Here is a 21,138-nt window from a genome sequence, read left to right on the forward strand (position 1 = left end):
ATGAGTTTTTTCTGTTTTTGTTAAAGATGGTGGTTTCCCTTTTTAAAAAAAAAATCACTTGTATGCTACTCAATAAAACATAATTATAAGATAAACATTTTTCTGAGTTTTTGAATCATAAAGTCAAGAAAGATACAGAGCATGTGATACCATATAACCTTTCATGTACCTCCTGGCAGGAGTCATCACTCAGATTGAAAAGCACAGAGCTAGTAAGTTGAGGGGAAAGAAGAAGAATGAGCAATCTGCACTCCACTCAGAGTCCAGCTGGTACCAGAGCACAGTAATTTGTAGAGGAGCTGGTCATCCTGTAGCTGCAATAACTCCCTTGGGATATCATGCACGCTGACGGCTTTAAACACCATCTACATCCTAGCAACTCCAAACTTCTTATTTCTAGCTCAGACCCCGCTCTTGCAACCTGCTCTTCTGTCACCTGTTCAGCATCTCCACCTGGAATTCTAATTAGGCATCTCATATGCCACGTGCCGAAAAGTAATCCCCAGTCTTCAACTCCAAAACCTATTCCTCCCCTAACTCTCTGCTCTCAGATAATGGCAGCCGATCCTACCAACTGCTCAATGCCAAAGCCTTGGAGTTATCCTTTTTTTCTCTCTCCTCTTCCCCAGGACCTCAAATCTAGTCCAGCAATCAATCCAGCTGGCCGTAACGTCAAAGTCAGTCTAGGATTTGATCACCCCTCCCCACCTCCACAGCCTGGCGGGCTACAGTCCACAGGGTCGCAAAGAGCCGGACATGACGGAGCGAGTAAGCACAGCGCCCCGCCCACCTCCACTGCTGCCACCCAGAACCGAGCTGCCAGCCTCTCTGCAGCAGTGCGGCGCCGTGCCCGACTGCTGCCTGTGCCCCTCTGGAGAGGCTTCCTGCTGTAGCAACCGAAGAGGCCTTCCAAACTGTGAGACAAGCCACCCCTCTGTTCAGTGCTGTGGCTGTGTCCGGGCCCCCCATCTCAGAGTAACATCCACGCTCCTCGGAATGGCCTGACATGATCAGCACTCTTTCCTGACCTCCCTGGCTTAACCTGTCTGCTTGGGGCTGGGGTCAGGGTTAGGGTCATCTCCTACTGTCTTTCCATGTCTTTCCTCTCTCCAGCCACCGCCCTCCTCGCTGTTCTTTGAACGTACCAGGTATGCTCTCTCCTTAGGGCCACCTGGGGGCTTTGGCTTGCTTGGATTGCTCTTCTACTGCACATCTATTCCCCTCCCTGGTTTAAGTCTTCACTCAAATCTCACCTTTTTATTGAAGGCTAACCTGATCAGTCCTTTAAAATCACAACCACCCTCCAGCCTCTGATCTTTTTTCTTGTCCACTGTTTCCTTTTCCGCAACACTGGTGACTAGTTGATGCATTTAATTTACTGACCACTGTGTGTCTGTGCCATAGACTGAAAGCTCTCTGAGCATAGTGGTCTTTGTTTATGGACATATTCCAAACATTTACAACAGTGCCTGAAACACAGTAGGTGCACAATGCATATGTGTCAAGTAAATTCACTGAATGATTCCACTTTTGAGACTCTCTCTAGAAGTTCTTCCACTTATTAAACATGAGATGGATTTACTGAGAATTTGGAAGATGGAAGCAATGGAAGGCCAAGGCAATAAGGCTGTCAAAAGTGACGCTGAAGGGACTATACGTGGGGTCGTGGTTGACCAAACACAACACTGACATTTGTATACTCTTTGCAGTTGGCAAAGGAGGTTGGTAACCCAGGAGAATAGGGCTGAGATGAGGAAATGCAGATTGTGAGGGTGACAAATATCACAATCGGAGGGGAATGAAGGAACAGAGAGGGTTAGCAATCAGGGTTATGGTCAGGAAGGGCCATTTCCAACCAAGTAAGAAAACCACTAAAAGTGAAAATAGTAGAACTCATCAATAAAACTGATTGAATAAATAGATCAAGGAAAGTTCTAAACGTATTTCGAGTTCTTAATAAAAAGGCAAATAATGAGAACTGAGTATTTTCAGAACATAAAACATAAATAGCTAGTATCATATGAAAACAATCCACCTTGAATGGTGATCAAAACATGCTGATAGAAATGAAAATAAAATACTATATTTACATATCATTATTGGAAAGACATAAAAATAACAATATACAATGATTCAAGGAGTGTAGTAAGACAAACAACCTCAAGCTCAAGGTACAATATAAACTGGAAAATTCTTTCAGAAAAGAAATTTATAGAATGAATCAAAACCATTAAAACATTCATATGCTTGGGCCAGGAATTCTACTTCTAGGAATCTGTGCCAAGAAAAAATCAGGAATGTGGGCAGAGATTTAAGCAAAAAGACGCAGTATAATGGAAAACTTTCTAAAAAAACAAAAACATTATAGTGATTATATAAATTATAGCATTTCTATAGAGCAGAACACTGTGCAACCATCAGTAATTGCATTCATGTAAAATGTTGATGATGTGGGAAATGCTCATGATATAAGGTCGCATGAACCAAAACAGGGACAATGCCCTCGATGACATATTGTAAGCACGAACATAACATTTAATTTCAAACCAATTCAAAAATGGACTTTTTTCTCTCATTTAATCTCTGTTTGGTTAGGGTTATCAAAAGTCAGTTTATTAGTTTTCTTTAAAGAAAAGCAAAAACATAGCCAGTTTTTAATGCAGAGAGAATGGAATGGTATGTTGGAATTATATAATTTTAGAACAGTTATGCACATAGACCCCGAAGATTATTTTCTTATGCCTAATGGTTCGTTATGCTTTGCGTGAAAATAATTTTCCATTTTAATGCATATTCCACTGCTCTGGTCTCAGTTTCCTAACTTTTCAAATGAAACAGTCTGCCTAGATCAAAGGTCAGGAAACCTTTTCTGAAGAGTCAGCAAATACTTTGGGCTTTGTGGGCCAAACAGTTGGTCTCTGTTACTACTATTCAACTGCACTGCTGCAGTGAGAAAGCTGCACATAGTCAAGTTCCAATAAAACTTTATTTATAAATGCAAATAACAGGACAGATATGACCCAGGAGCCATAGTTTGCCAACCCCTGAACCTGATGGCTGATAGTCTTTGATTAGTTGACAGCTCAGACCCTGACTCAGAGGTCAAAATGCCAGCAGACTCCTGAGAAGAAATGAGACGAGTATACCCATAGAGTGGCAATCTCATGAGCTTCCAAGTTGGAAAAATCTGGGTTCAAAACCAAACTGACTTCCTAGTTGTGTCTCCAGTTACAATATGCTTTCATCACTATGAGTCTTGGTGTCCCCTTTTGCAAACTGGGATGGTAGCCCAGAACCCCCAAGGGCTGAATGAATCAAGAGCTCATGGTGTAGACAGTGTGGAGTGTTGGGTCCAAAGCAGGAAACAGTCAGTATAAAGCTAAGTTATGCCACAATATGAATTTCCCCAGAATCTGGGGGCTTAAAACAATATGGTTTATTTCTTGCCCATGCTTCTCACCCATGGCTGATCAGCTGGGAGCGCTGTTCTACACTGTTGTCCCCCTAGGACCCAGTCTAACGAAGCAGCCCTTAACCAGAGCTCTGCTGGTTAGAGTGGCAGAGGTGAGACTGAAGTGGCTGAATCAGGCACTGGGTCTTAAAGCTTTCACCTGAAGTGATCCCATTTCATTGACTGGAGCAAGTTATACAACTGCATGCAACTCAGGGGTCCTAGAAATGCTAGGAACGGGGCAGGGGCATCCAGAAATGGTTTGTTAATTACACTAATAACTACCATAGCAAGACAGGAGAATAGTAAGAGTTAACATTCACACACAGGCATAATCTCACACGGTGCTAGGGCTTCCCAGGTGGCTCAGTGGTAGAGAATCTGCCTGCCAATGCAAGAGATGTGGATTTAATGCCTGGGTCTGGAAGATCCCCTAGGAAAAGGAATGGCAGCTCACCCCAGTATTCTTGCCTGGGAAATCCCATGGACAGAAGAGCCTGGTGGGCTACAGTCCCTGGGTCCAAAAGAGTAGACAACTTGGTGACTAGACAGCAACAACACGGTGTTAACTACTTTTGTTACAAGTTGGGAAAACCAAGCCAAGAAGACAGAAACAGTTAGAAATGAATAGGGCGAGATATGTGGTCTGGGGCTCCCTACTGTCCCACAAAGTCAGGAGAGAGTCCTTCAGATAAGACTGGCTTTTTCTAAATACTTTCTTCAACTCTCTAACATGCTCCCCTTTTGTAGCTGGGCCTTATTACTCATGAGAAGACTGTGATTAGAATCCATCATTTAAACTCATGTCCAACTCTGTGAATCCCCAACACAAAGATTGTTATGGACTGCATATTTATGTCTCCAAAATTCATATGTGAAGCTCTAAATCATCCTGTAACTATATAGCAGATGGGGCCTTTAAGAGGTGACTAAGGTTAAATGGGGTCATAAGGATTGGGCCCTAATTCCATGGAACTGGTGCCGTTTGGAAAAGAGAAGGAGATGCCTGAACCCTCTCTCCTCCATATGAGCACACAGCAAGAGTCTGCAAGCCAGGAAGAGAGCTCTTACCAGAAACCAAACCCAGCCAGAACCTTGACCTTGGACTTTTCAGCCTGAAGAACTGTGAAAAAATGTGTCATTTTAGTCACCCAATCTAAGGTATTTTGTTATGGCAGCCTGAGCTGGTTAATACAAAGATCTAAAGAACACAGGCCTTCTCTCTAGACTTGATTTTCCAATATGATCTGTTTATTCAAAATTACCTTGTGACATTCACACACAGGTCTGTGGAAACTCCAAAGCTAAGATTGGGTCAAAAGAGAAATGCAGGCTTAGAAATTAGAAACGCCTATGTTCAAAACCCAACTCCATTCACTGCGTGACCTTGAGCAAGTTGTATAAGCACTCTGAGCCTCACCTTCCCTATCCATGAAATGGGTAATCATCTCTCTCATGGAAAGTAAAGCAAGTGGGGAATATGAAATGTGTCCCCTCTCAGGCGGAGGGATGAGATGAAGCCACTCTTGTATCTTCACTGTCTTGGATGTGGTTGAAGTTGGGATACAAGATGTGGACTAATTTCAAGGCCTGTTTTAACACTGTTGTGGACTAAACGTGTGAACATGAGTGGCTAAACCTAAGAGCTTTCGGAGAAAGATTTTACTTCTCCTGTGAAGAACACCCCAGAGTTAATTACAAGATGGCTCTAGAAATATGGCCTGGCACAAAGTAGTTGCTCAACAAATATTCCCTTCCCCTTCTTTTCCTGCCTTACTACACCCCCAAGGGGTTAGGGATCTCAGAAGTGAACATAATTAGGTGACATGATGCCCCTAAGGAAGAGAGGGAAGAGGAAGGAAGGTGCCAATGTGCAGTGAGCTGACGGTGATGCCAGCATCTCCCACGATCTCTCATTCATGCCTGACGACTGATGAGGAAGGTGCCATCACAACACAGCAAGGAGGAAACCAGACGTCAGGAAAGGAAAGCAGTTTGGCCCCGCCCCAGCCCCGCAGTCCCCCATGGCTGGGCTGATGGTCTCACCCAAATGGGCTCAGGCTCCAAAGCCTATGCCCCTCACCCAGCATCTTGTGAACATCAAGAATCGGCCTGGTTTCTTGCATTCCATGCAAATCTCTATCACAAAAATTAGCCAGAAAAGGACAAAATATCAGAATATTTGTACCCTACAGTTCCACCCACTGGGTTTAGACCTGAGAGGAAAGTATTTGCTGTAGTGACGCAGGGACACATGCAGAGGGGATGAGGTGGGGATGGATCTGGAGACAGAGGCAGGGATTCCAACACAGCATCTGCCAGCAGTGTCCTGTGAGAGCTGGCCAAGTGCCTGCCCTCTTTCAGGCCTTAGGGTCCCCTCCCGTAACATGAGAGCATGGCTAAACAAGGGACACAAAGAGCCACCTTGAACATTTCATCACTGGCTTAGTTTTCTAGACACATGGAGCTGAAATCTTGGGAGCCTGCTTCTTCCAGATGACTGGCTCAGCTCTCGGCTCCGTTTGCCCAGCCACGCGGCCAAAATAACAGCCGCAATGGGCTTTCTTAAAAAAGTTGAATGGAGACCAGACCAAATACAGTCGCCAGTAAAGAGAACCACTCTGTCCAAAGGCGCAGATTTGCAAACGGAAAATCACATTCCGCAAGTTCCTGGATGGGAGGCGAGGGGAGGAAGCCGCTGCTTCCAATGAGGACTTCATTCCAGAATCCCACACAGGGCCTCAAGAGTGCCCGGGGGTAATAAAGGGAGGACTATATCAGTGCAGAGGCCCAAGTCCTGCGGGAGAGGTGGGCGGAGGACAAGGCTAGGGCTCTTTCCAAAAGAAGCTGAGTCCAACTCTTTCAACAGGAAGGTTGACTCTTCCATTTCCAGTGTGATGACTTGAACCTGGTGAAGACAGGCCCTGCCAAATACCTGTCGGTACTAAGTGTGTTTTCAACTGGCAAATGGCAGGAAAGTGGAAGAGCAGATCTACATCAGACCTCGGGGTGCAGGGCAAGACGTGGGTCTGCTGGTGTCCCTGCTGCTGACACGAGGGGGCAGTGGCCCTGACCGGAAACTCAGCACTCAGAGTCGGAGGGCACCAAGGCTGTTTTCTTCTTCAGTAAGTTTCCAGATTAAAAAAGAAGAAGAAAACTGCTTTTCCGTTTTCAATTAAACAAAAAAAACAATATAAGCAATTGTCTGCATTTGCATTACTCCCCCGTCCAAGGTGCCCATCTCTGCACCTCCGCCTCATGCCCTGTGGGCGGCTGAACGCTGCCCACAACCCCACTGCACTGCCATGTCTTCAGGGCCTGTGTCCTCCCCTTCACTAGCCCCTCCAGCCTCCCTTGTTCCCTCCCGCTCTCTGTGACCAGACAGAAGACAACACGATAGGAAAACCCTGAACTTCGAAACCTAAAGGAACTCAGAGCTGGCTCCAGCCTTGGCCCGCCATTGACAGCTCTGAACCAAATGGTTTCACATCTCTGGGACGCTCCCCGTCTTTCACACAGTGAGAAGGACCTCAGCATGGGCTCCTTCTGTTGAGACAGCGTGCGTGAAGATGCTTACACAGGGCCAGTGTGATCTGTGCTCCTCTTCCTCCCTCTCCAGGCACAGAACCAGACACTGTCCCTTCCTCAGAGAATCATGATTCTGCAGACAGTCCTGTTCCAGGGGGAGAGCTCATCATGGGGGGAGGCAGCTACCAAAGTCTAGAGGGCTTTCGGGGAGATTCCAGGAAGAGGTGAAAATCTTAAAATTTGGTTTTGAATGACAACTAGAAATGCTTCTGGAGAAGAAGGGGATGGCAGCCCCAAGGGGAGGAAAAGAGACAAGGTAACAGAACCTAAGGGAAGAGAATTCATCTGTAGGACCCTGCAGGTATGAGGGGGGAGGGGGGAATTCAGAATGTGGTCAGTGATAAAGGTCCCTCACAGCACAACAGCTGGCATAAAGAAGGTGCTCAAAACTATGGAATCCATTAGTAAATGAAGGAATCTATCTAAAAAGATATTGTTTGGTTTGCTCAAACCTTTCCACACACATTACTCTGAACAAAATAATGATGATGATGATAAAGAGAAAAGAAAGGGTGCACAGAAGAGGAAGAGAGAAAAATAATGACGTGTGCTATATATATATATACACACGAATACACACACTTTACTGTCTTAATGCTGAAATGATAACTTCAGTTGCTCCTTCTCCATGTGTCAGGTGAGCTGCAACTGTGTGCTCATGTATCACGTAGGCCTCCTTGAGTCCCTGATCACAAGGGGCACTTCCTCTGCTCGATTTCCTTACAGGGACGTAAATTCACCATCAAACCCAAAGGGAAAGTTAGGCAACACAAAAAGGAAGAGCTTTCTCGTTGTTGTTGTTGTATAACTAGCATACGGTAGCTGCAGAAAGATTAAAAATATACACACGTAACAAGAAAAAGAACACAGAAGTCAGCCTCTCAGACCCCGGCTGTCCCCAGGCCTGGGGCACAGGCTGTAGGACAGTCCCTCCACCCAAGCACACACTTGTGCATCTCAAACACACACACACACACTCACAGGGGCATATGTGCTGTATTCCCTGGCAGATCTGTCTTCAGAACTGTAGCAACGTTAGAGAACCCCCAAGGCAGAGATCTGGCACCACCACCCACTGACATCCCTGAAATAATTAAAACAGAGGCCAGCAAACTCTTCCTGTAAAAAGTCAGAGAGTAAATGTTTCAGGTTTTGTGGGCCAGAGGGTACCTGCCACAACTACTCATCTCTGCTGTTGTAGCATGAAAAGCAGCCTGCTACTAAGTCGCTTCAGTCGTGTCCGATTCTGTGCGACCCCATAGACAGCAGCCCATCAGACTCCACCATCCCTGGGATTCTCCAGGCAAGAACACTGGAGTGGGTTGCCATTTCCTTCTCCAATGCATGAAAGTGAAAAGTGAAAGTGAAGTCGCTCAGTCGTGTCCGACTCTTCTTGACCCCAAGGACTGCAGCCTACCAGGCTCCTCCATCCATGGGATTTTCCAGGCAAGAGTAACTGGAGTGGGTTGCCATTGGCTTTTCCGGAAAAGCAGCCTGCTACTGCTGCTAAGTCACTTCAGTCGTGTCCGACTCTGTGCAACCCCACAGGTGGCAGCCCACGAGGCTCCCCCGTATCTGGGATTCTCCAGGCAAGAACACTGGAGTGGGTTGCCATTTCCTTCTCCAATGCATGAAAGTGAAAAGTGAAAGTGAAGTTGCCCAGTCGTGTCCAACTCTTTGCGACCCCATGGACTGCAGCCTACCAGGCTCCTCCGTCCATGGGATTTTCCAGGCAAGAGTACCAGAGTGGGGTGCCATTGCCTTCTCCGGAAAAGCAGCCTAGAAGACATCAAAACAAACAGGTGTGGTCCTGTGCCAATAAAGCTTTATTGACAAACCAGGAGGTGAATCACACTCGGTCAGAGGGCAGTAATTTGCCCGCCGCTGGATTAGAACCTAGGAAAAATGGGAAAAACTCAGGAGGGTGAGAGATTAAAGTGCACCCCCCCACTGAAAGGAAAACCTCCTTTTCAGTGGTATGCACTATTCTAACAAAGGTTTCTACTTTAACGTGCACCCTCTGATTAAAACAATGACTGCAGATAATTAGATCAAGTGAAATCCCTCTTTCTTCCCAAACAAGCACTCTGAGATAGCTTCACCCATTTTCCAGCTCCCATTTCAGAGAGAGGGAGCCAGAACAGAAGTTACTCAGACATGTCAAAGAAATGTAGTTGAGTGGGGTTAGGGTGGTGTTCCAGTCATGTAAAATACCCTGGATCACATGCCATCAACAAATGATTCATTAAAAGCTACAAGATAAATGCCGATAAAGTCTTCAAATAGAGAGGCCCGTGACATGTGCACAGGGGGAGAGAATCAGAATGATTTATAGGCAAGGAGACAGGCTGCAAATACAGAAAACCTTCTCCACCTGTGGGGAGGATCCCGGGGAAAGCTTTCCCGTCTGCAAACAGCCTTCCCGACTACGGTAATAAAATACACTTCTCATAACAAAAGCCGCTTCACACCACTTTCTCCCACAGGTTTTGAGACGTAACTCACGAGTCCTCTCCCGTCCAGATCTGAGCCTGAACAGTGTAGTCTCAGCTGGCTTCTTCGAGACAGAGTCTCCGCTCCTCCCGCTGAATCTTAATGACTGGGCGAACCGTAAGGCGCTGCCACGGGGCTGGAAGGTTTTGCTACTGGGACCCGTGTCCTGCACCCCGGGTCCCCTGCTCTCCCTCGCTGAGCCGGGCCTTTCAGGGATCAGCGCCCGCACTTAACTCAATGTTCTGCTCAGCTGCTCGCTCCAACTTTGCCCTTTCTCGTGGCTCCTGTAAAGATCTGAGACATCTTCCGGGAATGTGAGCCCACGTGGGGCGGTTACACTCCAGTTAAACCTTCCTCTCTGCCTCTTGTCATTCCCCTCCGCACACCCTGCCTGGCCCTTCGCCCCACCTCACACCAGCGAGCACACACTCACCGACCTCCCTACAGAAACACAGCCTTTGTGTGCCTGGCTCAGTGCTGGGTCCTGGTGAGAGAAAGACAAATAGGACACCATTTGTGTAATGGCTTGTAGCCTATTGGGTGAGACAGATACGGAACAAAACATTCAACATAATGCAATAAATATTGTTATCAGGAAACATAAATAGCGTTAGAGTGAAGCAAACAAGTGTATCAAATGTAACAACAACAACAAAAAAAAGGTCTAGAGGGACACCTTTCAAATAGGTAACAATAGATGCCCCACCACATCACTCCAGACAGACACGGGGGTCACGATCAGGTGAGGAAGGCTGTCAGACAATCTGAGCGTTATAATTAATGTTTGATTTTTTAAAAAACATATTTAGTGATATTATTTCTACTGGTGGTAGTGATGATTTAGTTGCTAAGTCGTGGCTAACTCTTGGCAACCCCATGGACTGTAGCCCGCTAGGCTCCTCTGTCCATGGAATTCTCCAGGCAAGAACACTGAAGTGGGTAGCCATTTCCTTCTCCAGGGGATCCTCCCGACCCGGGATCGAACCCTGGTCTCCTGCGTCACCTGCACTGCCGATGGGTACTTTTACAGCTGAGCCTCCTGGGGAGTCCATAGAAAATAGTTATTTCTATTACCCTAAGTGCTCTAAGTGTAACAGGGCCAGGACTAGGCTGAAATGAGTGAGGTGCCTAGGGCACAAAGTTGGAGGCGTTCACTCTCACAGTTACAGAGGAGGGGGCAGGGTGGTGAGGGCTGGGGGCTGGGGCACAACCAAGACAGAGTGACGTTTGAAGAGCGAGTGCGGCTTTCCCTGAGAGCGGAGAGGGCGGAGGGGAAGGCAGGAACTGTGATGGTGAATTAGGAGTAACTACCAACATGCAGAACAGAGAATGAGGGATAGGAAAGAGAACACACACACACACCTTAAGTCAGTGAAGACTTTCCATCACGGGGTCAAAAGCTATGGCTCATCAGTTGTGTTAAGATGAGACTGAGGGCCTGGCGCTCCGGCCTCATGAAGCTCACCATCACTGCCCCACTCCACCACCACTCTAGACGGCGTCTATTTCCATCACCCTGGGTGCCGCTCAGACCTCTGGTCTCTTCCTCTTCCATCCCTTCCTTGAGTCCCTTCCTTCTGTGTATCTTCTGACAGGGTTAAATCAGGTAGTAAAGTCTTCTGTGAGTATGCCAGACATCATCCCAAGCATCTCAAATATGACCTCATTTACACTGTACAGCAACCTGACATGTATGTATTGTTACTCTTCCCATTTTACAGATAAGGCATCTTGGGATCAGAGTTTAAATAATTTACCCAGCAGAACACAAAGGAAATAAATAATTATGTCAGGACTCAAACCCACAAGGCTGACGGCTGATATTAATTACTGTGATGCCTGCTAGTCTGAATCACCTGGAGGCACCTGCAGGGTACACGAGGTGGTCAATACAATAGAGAAGTAAAAGGTCCAGTGTGGGGCATCTAAACAAAAGTCCGGTCTATAGATTCCCTGCAGAGGTGGACGTGAACAGCTCGGAGAAATGAGTAGTTTACAGGGAGTGCTGCAGCAATGGCAGCATCAGGTAAGCTGCAGGAAAATTACTCTGAGGCGGCTAAGGCCGAATGCCTAGCTAACGTCCTTTCTCAGTGTCAAAGCAGAGGGTTTTGCCTGCAGTCTGTTTCTGTTCTCATGCAATTCATGGTAACTGAGGACTCTTTGCTTTTCAAATAGTGTGGGAAATGGTTTTGCATCCATGTTATGGAGGACAGTTATTGGGGTGCTTATCAGAAAGCCACGAATGGGAGCATTCAGAGAAAAAAGAGAGGAATGAAAGTCAACTGAATCCATAGAATCAATTGTTTGACCCCTGTGAGTTTCTGGGCAAAGTTCTCCAAAAACAGACCAAAGCTGTCAGCAAACAATAGCTTGATCATCTAGAAATGGGGAAAGTTGCTTTTCTTGGGCCAACACCACATATGCTCTGTGCCTACAAAGCTATGAAATTTCCGCCGAGAGAAGCAGAGTTGTACTCCCCACGTCCCAAAGACGGACCCTGGGGACCCTGTGAGAGTCAGCAGGGAGACCTGGCACCTGGAGCAGGAGGCTGGGCACTGAAACGGGAGGAGGGATGCAGGGCCTCCGGCGATGACAAGGGAGACATCGCCATCTGGTGGCTCCACTGGAGATAAGCTGCAGCCCTACCATTGTCTCTGGCTGGCCAAATTCAGGCTGCAAGAAACTCATGGAAGGCATTTGGAAAACAAAGGTCAACCATGCTTTTACCAACAGCACAGGAGGCAAAACCCGGCCCAGAGGCAGTCTGTCTGATCTGTGGCTGAGCAGAGAGAAATGGTGGGTATGGTAAAAAGTGTCCATGGATGGAGAAAGACCCACCAAACGTGGGTGCTTCTGGGGGCAGCTGAGCATTCCCCACTCAGCATTCTGAGGGTCTGCTCTTGATCCAAGCGCCTAAGATCCTTTCAGACACCAAAAAGGGGCAAGCAGATGTCACAATATCATGTGCAGGCAGAGAAAATAACCTGACGGTGTTGGTGATGGTGGTTGTGTATCTAAAGCATTTAAGGTCTGCCAGGCACTCTGCAAATGGTAATGAATATTTAATAACAAAGAACTAATACTTAACAATAATGAATGATTAGACAATAATATTAAACTAACCCCCACAGAAAGCCCATGGAAGCACGGGGCTGTGATGATCTCCATTTTATGCATGAACAAACCTCATCGCTCAGAGACAGAGATGGAGAATACTGGGTTACCCAAGTAGCTGGGTCACCCAAGTAGCAGGGAACAGAGAACGTTAAAAGTCTCATGCTCTTAACCATTAACCCTGATGTTTCCTACATGGTGGTACAGAGACCACTTGCTCTGGATATACCTGAGATGCACATTAAAACAGAATATTTGACCACATCCCAGACATACTAACTTTCTTCAGAGTCAGAACTGACATAATAACAAGTTTCCCAGGTGACAGAGAAACCAGATACCACTAAGTGGTATGGACTGAACTGTATCCCCCTTAAAATTCACATGTTATAGCCCTAATGCCCGAAGTGATGGTATTTACAGCTGGGGTCTTCAGGATACTTAGGATTAGATGAGGTCACGAGGATGGGGACCCCTGATAGGATTAGTGCCCTTATAAGAAGAGGAAGAGAAACGAGAGCTTCCTCTGCTGCCATGAGAGGATGCAGCAAGAAGGCAGCTGTGTGCAGGCCAGGAAGAGGGCCCTCACCAAGAACTGAGAACCCTCCCTGTCAGCACCTTGATTTGGGGTTTCCACCTTCAAGAACAGTGAGAAAATAAATTTCTGTTTTCTAAGGCACTCATTCTATGGTATTTGGTTATGGCAGCCTAAGCTAAGACACTGGGCTATACAGCCCTGTACCAGTTCATGCAAGACACTCCAGAGATGCCTGGTAAATTAACCAATGACCAGGATACCCCACTGCTCTGCACCTCAGAGGAGATGCGCTGAGGGCTCTTGTGTACAGTTTCCATGGTTTAGTCACATTGCCAACCTCCGGGTGATGCTTACTGGAGTCTGTTTTGTCTAACATCTAAAAAGAACAGGCATCCTCCCTACATCACTGAGGATCCATGGGGGAGGCTTTTGAAAGCAGATGTGATAACATGGTGTGAATGTGGAGAAATGAGCACAGTAATAGCAGCTTCGTTTTGTGTCGTGCTTTGTAATTCACAAAGCTCACTGGCAAACGTGGTTTCTTTAGATGGCTTAAATCGCCCTGTGAGGTCCGGAGGCCAGATAATTATGATCTCAGTTTAACAGATGAGAAAGCCAAGGCTGCTGGAATCACAGAGCCCTGCCCACGGTCACCTCACTAATTACACGGAGAACTCAGTCCAGCTGGAAGGTGGAAGACAAACTAGCAGAAAAACTTGGGGTCATGAAGGAATGAAATGAGAAGAGCTGACAGGGGGTTATCTAACAGGGTATTAGCAGCAGGGACATCAACCCACACAGTTCGGACAGTGAAAAGATGGCTCATGGGATGTAGACAGGGACCAGGGAACAAGCAGAGAGTGGGGGCCCCGTTCAGACAGCAACAGGGCAGAACTGCTACCACTCCTAAGACCGACACAGCAAGAGCAGAGGAGGAGGGGACGGCGCCACAGACTAAGGAGAGCGGCGCGAAGCAGAGCAAACGGCAACAACAAGGCCCACAGAGGCCCTGCAGAGACACTGATGGCCTCAGACACCCCACACGCTTTCCCAGGTGGGGACCCTGTTTCCCAAGAAACAGGTCAACAGCCAGTGGCCTGGCAGGGGGCCCCCTGAAGGCGCCTGTATCTCAACCCGTCACCCCAGGTGTGGGCACTGGGAGCTCACTGTCCAGGGACCAAAGACAGATGCAGGAGCTGCTCAGGGAGACCCCGGGCTACCCGGCCTTCCTCTAGCCCAGCCCACTCTGTGTGAAGGAGAGAACTCCGTGGCTGAGAAGTTGAGACAACACGGTATTTCTTTTCAGGCTAATCAGACTCTTTTTTTTTTTCCAACAGAGGGGGGAAGAAAAGCATATCCCTATTACTGAGGTTGTTTACTACCCTGCCACACTCTCCTTGATATATTCTTCTAGTTATATAGAGCTTCTAAAGACAAGGACACAGTGTTTTTTAAGGATCTCGAACACAGGGTTTATCACTCTCAGCACTATTGACATACGGGACCAGATAATTATGTGTTGTGGGGGCCACCCTGTGCATTGTGGGATGTTTAGTAGCATCCCTGCCCCCACCCAACAGATGCCAGCAACACGCCCCAGTGTGACACCCCAAAACTTCTAATGCCAGCTATCACCCCAGCGGGGAAAGTCATTCCCCCCTCCTCTTGAGAACTCCTGTTCTACGTGATTACAATCTGCAGGGCTAAATTCTCCCATTAGCAATAGGGTTGCAACCCAGGGTTGGGGTTAGTTGAGTAACAATCTTCAAGAAAGATTAAATTTTGATTTTCTGTTCATTTTAGATTTTTGCTTTAATCTTTTTTAAATATTCAATTAAAAATATTATCTTCCTTACAGAATGTTTTTGGCATCTCTTCCCCACTTAGGTTTTACCCTGAGGTCGATGCCTCCTTTGTCTTTCTCTAATCTTAGCCCTGGGAAGGTGCCCCTGGCACCATTAACACAAGGAGAGAGAAAGGTGTTCCCTTTTTTCTGTCATTCACGTACTCATTTATTTATTCAATATGCTCAAGTCCCCTAGTTCATAATGAGCTCATTGTTAGCAATGGCTACACAGTATCTCAAAGTGCGGGTCTTTGAGATTTACACATTTCCTACATAACAGGAAAGAGGCATGAATAGCCTTGCATTTGGGTGCTCTGTGCAAAGCACCAGGGACCAGTTTTAAGGGCAAAGCAACAGTCCTCGGTAGAGACGAGGACGGTGATTTTGATTTGTAGTACTGGCTGCAGACATGGGAATGACTGGGAAGATTAAAGAGACAGAATCAACAGCTATTGGTGATTAATCAACAAAAAGTTTATCAAAGGAAACTCCCAGCTTTCTAGCAGGAGTGAAGCTGTGGGGGTCATGAGATTTCCTAGGAAAGATAGGAAGGTGATGACAGGGCCTAGGACCAAGGCCTAAAGAATTCCCAATTTAAAAGGCAGGTGGAGAACCAACCCCAACCGTGGATGTTAAAATTAGTGGGCTGATAGTGTTATGCAGAAACAGGGTATTTGCATAACCTCAAAGAATCTTCCCTCAAGATAATTATTAATTACAAAGGAGAAAAGAATAATTTTAAAGAGAAGAGACCTGGCAGACGCTACTTTAACCAAGTAATCAAGACTAACCTCACAGCAATGAGACCTAAGGGCCCCACATCCCTTCTGTGATTTCCTGCCAACAACACACAACCTCAGCTTAATCATGAGCAAACATCAGAGAAGCCCATACTGAAGGACACTCTACAAAATAACTGGTTAGTGCTCTTCAAATGTGCCAAGGTCATGGAAGGCCATGAAAGGTTTTGGTTCTGGAAAAAGGGAAGCTTGCGCCATGGTCCCCCCAGAGAACAAATCAGATTTGCTTTCTCATGAGGTGAAGAGAACATCTTTCCAGGCCGGATCCTGATTCCAGAAAAGGCAAAGAACAGTGAGTGGCCATGGAGAGAAATTTGTGGTTAGCAGATCCATGTGTTACTCCCAGCTTACTGAGGAAAGGTCACCAGTGGTCTTTGGAAGATACAGAAAATGCTGTTAGGTCTTGCCAGGTGACTTTATCAGACAGCCAGTTGAGGGCTATAAAATGCTGTAAGCCATTTATTTCACGTCAAGGAGAGAAAAAATGACAGCTACATGTAAAAATCACCCGTTAGGTTGCTGTCTCTCCCAGTATGACATAAAGGAGTCCTTTGCTTGCACGGAGAGACATCTGCGGTCAGAGTACAATGGTGTCTTGCCCATTCATTCCTTCGTTCCAGACATTCGAAGGATGGCCCAGAAGTGGGGTGACTGAGGATACAGTCCTTCACAAAGGGTAGGCCAGATGTGCGGGCATGTTCCAAAGCTCTGCTCATGCCACATATATTAGCAACTCTTTAGCCAAAGCAAATCGCGTGGCCAAATCCAAATTCAAAAACAGGAGAGTACATCTCACCCACCGTGAGGCTGTGGCAGGGATGTGACAGTAAAATACTAGTGCAGAGTCCAGAAGAGTTGGGCGCAGTCACGCAATACAGCCACATTCGGATAGAAGAGTAGGTGTCACTATGAAAACAAGGCGGGGACACAGAAACACAACTGAACATGTGGGGGCGGGGGGAACAGGGTTTTATGGACCAAATGCCAAACACTGGCATTTGGATTGGTGGTTTCTCCTACCTGAGTGAGGTCAGGGCTGCTCAGACAGGTATCAGGGTCTGTATCACGAGAAATATTCAAAGCGAGAAGGGGATCTCAGGTAAATATACTTTCCAATTCCACTCAGGTACATAACGAGAGGAACTAGAAGGTTCTCTGGATTCCCTTCCCTGTGCCTTGGCATGGTTTCCAGTGTGTGTCGGGCCTGGAGGGAGCCATCAGTCAGCCCCTCAATTGTACTGATCACAACATGCTGGTGGCCGCACTGCCCCACGGCTGCTGCCCCCAGAAGCTGGCACGGCACAATGGAAAGAGCCAAGGCTTTGGAATTGGGCGGGCTGGGGTCACATTTCAGCTGGGCTTATGACCACTGGGTGAGTCTTTCTCCTCTCTAGCCTCAGTTTTATCATCTCTGAAATGAGACAGATGGACCAGATGGTGTTTCCGTCCCTCTGAGTCTGAGAGGTTATGGTTTTAGGACAGTTTGGCTGCGTGGAGGGATCTGTGACGCTCCAGGAGAGGAATGGCCTAGGTGAGAAGCACACTCCTGCGGAAGCAGGAAAAGGCCAAGACAGAGTCAAGAGCAACACATGGCTGTGCTGCAGGGCTTCATGTGCCTCCAGATGATCCCTTCTCACCATTCAGAGGCCTAAGTCACCCTCCAGTCATTCCACCTTTGGGGTTAAGACACAGTCTCCAGAGCAAGAGGGGCCCTCGGAGAGCTGTCAACCCCAGCTGTCAACCCCACTCTTGCCCGAGTCTCAACATGCCCCAAAGTTCTGTGTTTCCACGACTCTCTCCCCACAAAGGAGACCACAAGGGCCACTTTCTCCAGCAGCCCAGGAGAAGGGAAAAAATAATAATACATGCAATAAAAGGAAATTTTATACAGAAATGTACTTTGAGGCTACGATGTAAAGTCCCTTTAGCAGGAGCCACAATTTTCTTAAATAATCGTTCCCATAATTGGCTACTTGTGGGAACAACTAATTGTGCATGTAATCATTTGCCTGTACAACTCAGCATCAACCAGTAATTAAAGACAGAGCCGTCCTTGCTAAATTTGGCTCCAGAAATAATAGTAATATTTCCAAGTGTCCAATGTCTTCCTGCCAAAGAATTCTAAGCCCTGTTCAAAAGAGTTTATTTTTTAAAACAGTTTGTGAAGGGGAGACCTGCATCTTTGCCCAAAGCCAACACACACTCAGAGAAGGAAGCTTCTGGAATAATCCTCTGCTTGCATCTATTCCACCAGCATATGCTGAGTGTTTGAGCATCTTCCTTGTGCTGGGTCAGACCCTTCCATGAACTCGTGTCTCCCTGATCTTCTGAGTCCTTCTCTTTGAACACTCACTCAGGGGAAAGCAGGAAAAAATCACCTAACTTTGTAAAAGATGCCCCCACCCCCCCCTCCCCCACCACCAAGTCACAGACAGCTTTCCAGAGAAACAGCTCCTACTCTGGGCACCTCTCCATCCCCTGCCCACCACAAAGCCACCACACTTGGGAGTGGTGAAAGCTCACAGCAGCCTCTCAGCTGGCCCCCTGGTCCCATGCTTGTGCCACTTCAATCCCATCGCCTGCCCCAAGCAAGCAGGCACTGTGGTCCTAAATTCAAAAGCTGATTGATCGTGTTAGCCCCTGGATGATGGGTTGAATTGTGTCCCCCCAAAGGATATGTCTATTTCCAAACCCCCAGTACCTATGTTCTGAGAAGGCAATGGCACCCCACTCCAGTACTCGTCTGGAAAATCCCATGGACGGAGGAGCCTGGTGGGCTGCAGTCCATGGGGTCGCTAAGAGTCGGACACAACTGAGCAACTTCACTTTCACTTTTCACTTTCATGCATTGGAGAAGGAAGCGGCAACCCACTCCAGTGTTCTTGCCTGGAGAATCCCAGGGACAGAGGAGCCTGGTGGGCTGCCGTCTGTGGGGTCGCACAGGGTCGGACACGACTGAAGCGGCTTAGCAGCAGCAGCAGCACCTATGTTGTTCAGTCGCTAAGTCATGTCTGACCCTGTAACCCCATGGACTGCAGCACGCCAGGCTTCCTTGTCTTTCACTATCTTCTGGAGTTTGCTCAAAATCATGTCGATTGAGTCGGTGCCGGTGCTTATGAATGGGACCTTATTTAGAAATAACAATCTTTGCAGACATATTTAAGGAACCTGAAAGGAGGTCATCCTGGATTTAGGATGGGCCCTCCATCCAGTGACTAGTGTTCCTATAAGAGAAAGGAGACTTGATACCCAGACCCAGAGGAGAGGCCACGTGAGCAGAGGAAGAGACTGGAGTGACAAGGCCGCAAGCCAAGGAATGCCTGGAGCCCCCAGAAGCTGGGATAGAAAAGGAAGGCTCATCCCCTAGAGCCTTCCAGGGGACCAGGGTCCTGTTGACACCTTAATTTAGGACTTCTGGACTTCAGAACTCTGAGGAAACAAATTCCTGTTGTTTGAAGCCATGAAGTTTATGGTATTTTGCGTGACACACCCCCCCCCCCACCAGGAAGCAAGTGCACCCTACTCAGAATTTTCCCATGGCTTCCATTCACTCTTTGAATAAATTCCAACCTTCTGATCTGGCCCCTGATCACAGCTCCAGCCTCACAGCCCCCCACCCCCCAGGCTACACCACTGTAGCCTGCTACAGTAGCCTACACCACTGCTACACCACTCATGACCCTCGTGTTTTTCCTGTTTGTGGAACACAGCAAGCTCCTGCTTTTACATGGCTGTCCTCTCACCGCCATCAACAGCAACAACACTCTTCCCTTAGCTGCTCTCTTCCCTTGCTTTTTTCCCCCAGATTAATGCCAGGAATCTGGTTTAGAGGATATTAAAGCCAAAGAACCTCATGTTTCAAATATTTAATTTACATTCTTACAGTAAACACCATCTATGTAGTGCTGTATTGAGTTGAAATTTCACCACAGTTCTCAAGGTTTGGTAAAAAGGACACAATGTGTTCAAACAGAGACTGACAAACATCTTTTTCTGTAAAACAAATAGTCAGATAGTACATATTTTCCACTTTGAGGTCAGATAGTCCCTGGAATAACTACTCAACTCTGCCTTTGTAGTGTGAAATGATCATGGACAATAGACAAGCAAATAGACATGTCTGTGTTCCAATAAAACTTTATTCACAAAAACAGGCAGGGGGCCAGATGTGGCAAGTGGGCTGGGGTCTGCTGACTCCCTCAGGTTTTAGAGGTTTTAGAAGAAGAATCTTTAAACATCTAAAGGTGCTCATTCTCAGTTTTGATTTCTCTAATTCAAGCTATCTGTCAAGCCAGTAAATTGGAAAACAGTCCCAGAACGAGGGTGCAAACACATGTCAGGAGCAGTTGTCTGAGTGCTCTAAGAAGAAAACTCAAAAGCAAAAACTTGCAAGAAGAAGGTTTTCCCTCCCATTAAAAGTTAATATTTTAAATGATTTTCCCTTGAATAAATAGGTAATCTTTTGAACCAGCTAATCCTTAATAAATTAGAATCTTTACACCAAACTGAACTGCGAGAGCATCTGTGTTCCCACAGCCGTGTCCCCTCACCCTGAACCTCTTTAAAGATCCATTGATTACTGCCAAGCCTCCATTGGTGGGATTAATTAATTTATGAACTTGTCATTACAACTCATCGATTAAAACGTCCCTTCTTAAAGATTTAATTATGCCCAAAGATAAAAGATCTGCTAATTATTGTCCTTTATCTAACTGAAGTTTTGTATTACAAATAAAGTTCAAAGGTTTAAGACAGTGCCCTTTCAAACAGTTGGGCAAAGATGAGAATTTAATTAGAGGCAAGACACCATTTTCTCTGATCTATTCCAGTGGGAGAAAGACACTAGGCTGGTCAAAATGTCTGCTCAGGGTGGAAAGACCTGGAAAATCATTCAACCTTGTTGGTCACATAATGGTTTTCAGCAGACAGCTCCAGTCACATGAGCTGTCAAAACAGTTTGAGTCACCGGCACCAAAAGAGTTACCCATTGTGTCAAGGTTAGGAATTCTGCCAACCAAAACTCTACTGTGTATTTCATTTTTCTTAAAAATACTGACGCATGAAAAGTCTCCACAGAAGAATTTTCTCTCCTATGTTCACTAATCACACTACTGCGAGGCAGGGGAGCCTGCTGGAAGGTACAAGCACCCTGAGGCCTTAGGTTTTGTCCGGGGAAGCGTGGAGGTGGGTGGGAAGAAAAGGAAGAAGTGGGTAGACGTGGAGTATATTCAGGAGAGAGACAGTGGGATGGGACGAAGGATATGAACTGCTGTCCTATGAAATCTCTCCCAAAAGAAAAGAAGCCTGG

At 46.8% G+C, this 21,138-nt stretch overlaps 1 long non-coding RNA gene across 1 annotated transcript in view; it reads right to left on the bottom strand.

Annotated features, from left to right (window-relative positions):
- The window catches only part of LOC122691542, a 144,411-nt gene extending 134,535 nt beyond the window's left edge, over nt 1-9,876 (bottom strand). Inside the window, exon 1 of the long non-coding RNA XR_006340437.1 lies at nt 9,545-9,876. This is a non-coding gene — a long non-coding RNA (uncharacterized LOC122691542). The remainder of the gene's footprint in view (nt 1-9,544) is intronic.
- Between the last annotated feature and the right edge of the window lie 11,262 nt (nt 9,877-21,138).

Source organism: Cervus elaphus, chromosome 4 (genome assembly GCF_910594005.1).
Source record: "Cervus elaphus chromosome 4, mCerEla1.1, whole genome shotgun sequence".
Taxonomy (NCBI): domain Eukaryota; kingdom Metazoa; phylum Chordata; class Mammalia; order Artiodactyla; family Cervidae; genus Cervus; species Cervus elaphus.